Below are 1841 nucleotides of genomic sequence, written 5' to 3'. Positions count from 1 at the left end.
ACTTTGTCTCACCTACTTTGGTCATGTTGTCAGAAGGGACCATTCCCTGGAGAAGGATGTCATGCTTGGTAAGGTGGACAGTTGACGAAGGAGAGGAAGGCCCTCAACAAGATGGATTGACACAGGACACAGTGGCTGCAGCAATGGGCTGAAGTATAGCAAGGATCGTGGAGCTAGTGCAGGACTGGGCAGTGTTTCATTCTGCTGTGCATAGGGTTGCTATGAGTCGGAAATGACTTGATGGCACCTAACAATAACAACAATACTTCTCTCTCAAGACAAATGGCTACAGAACAGAAAGTCCTTTTCTGGTATCGAGCCCAAAGAATTTCTCTTTTAATCTGCTCAGGGTGGGATGATATAAAGGGAAGCAGGAGGAGGGCATCAGACAGACAATGGTGGTAGCTCAGGATGGACATACCTTTTTATACTCAAGGCACTAAGGAATGAAAACCAGAAACAAATGCACCTTGACATGGTATGAAAATAAATACCAAGCCTGTTGTTGTTCAATCAATTCCAACTCATAATGACCCTATAGGACAAAGTAGAAGTGCCCCATAGGATTTCCAAGCATATAATCTTTAGGAAGAAGACTGCCACATCTTTCTTCCATGGAGCGGCTGATGGGTTCAACCCACTGACCTTTTGGTTAGCGGCTGAGTGCTTTTAGCCACTGTGCCACCAGGGCTCCTTAGAAGGTGATATATAAAATATAAATAAACAAATTGAAAGAAAAAAAAAAACCACACTGAAAAGTAGTAAGTAACTCTAAGAAAGAATTCCTTAAGTCCCTGGATGAATCAAGGTCTTTTCTTAAAAAACAAAGAAAGAATACTATAGAGAGTTAGAAAGATTGGCAAAGGTTTTGGTTCTAGTCCCAGCTCTGCCACTAAGAGTTGGAATGCCTCCAGTAAGTTATTTAATCCTTTGGGTGCATTTTCTCCTTGTAAAATGGAGACAGCATTCTATACCCCTCAGGGCTACAACCCTGAGAATTAAATAAACACGGAGGATACAAAGTGTCTAGCACAGTGCCTGTGGCAGGTGTCCAACACACAAGAGAAATGATGAATATTATCTTGATATTGTTTACCTTCATGACTCATCTATCACTTGGTTGTATTTTGGTGACTTGTGTGTTGCTGTGACGCTGGAAGCTATGTCACCAGTATTTCAAATATCATTCAGGTCACCCATGCTGGACAAGTCTCAGTGGAGCTTCCAGGCTAAGACAGTCTAGGAAGAAGGACCAGTGATCTATTTCTAAAAAACTTAGCCAGTGAGAACCTTATAAGTGGCAGCAGAACACTGTCTGATACAGTGCCAGAAGATGAGCCCTTCACATTGGAAGTCACTCAAAATACCATGAGGAGACTCCTGCTTCTCAGAATAGAGTCAATTTTAATACCATAGATGACATAAGGCTTTCAGGACCTTCATTTGCTGATGTGGCACTACTCTAAATGAGAAGAAAAAGGTGTACACATCCATTAATAATCAGAATGTGAAGTGTATAAAGTAAGAATCTAGGAAAATGGAAAGTCATCAAAAATAAAATGGAATGGCTAAAGACTGATATCCTGGGCACTGGTGAACTGAAATGGACTGGTTTTGGCCATTTTGAATTAGGCCATCATATGGTCTACTATGTTGGAAATGACAAATTGAACAGGAATGGTATCATATCCAGCATCAAAAAGAACATTTTCCCTCCTTGAGTAAGACTGAGTAAGAGAAGAAATAAAAATTCCTTGAATCAAATGAGAATGAAAACACAACATATCAAAATCTTTGGGACACAGCAAAAGCAGTGATCAGAGGCCAATTTATAGCAATAA

This window comes from Orycteropus afer, unplaced genomic scaffold (genome assembly GCF_000298275.1).
Source record: "Orycteropus afer afer isolate SDZICR_OR568_19922 unplaced genomic scaffold, OryAfe1.0 scaffold00067, whole genome shotgun sequence".
In the NCBI taxonomy this organism is placed as follows: Eukaryota; Metazoa; Chordata; class Mammalia; order Tubulidentata; family Orycteropodidae; genus Orycteropus; species Orycteropus afer.
This window is presented reverse-complemented; position numbering follows the sequence as displayed.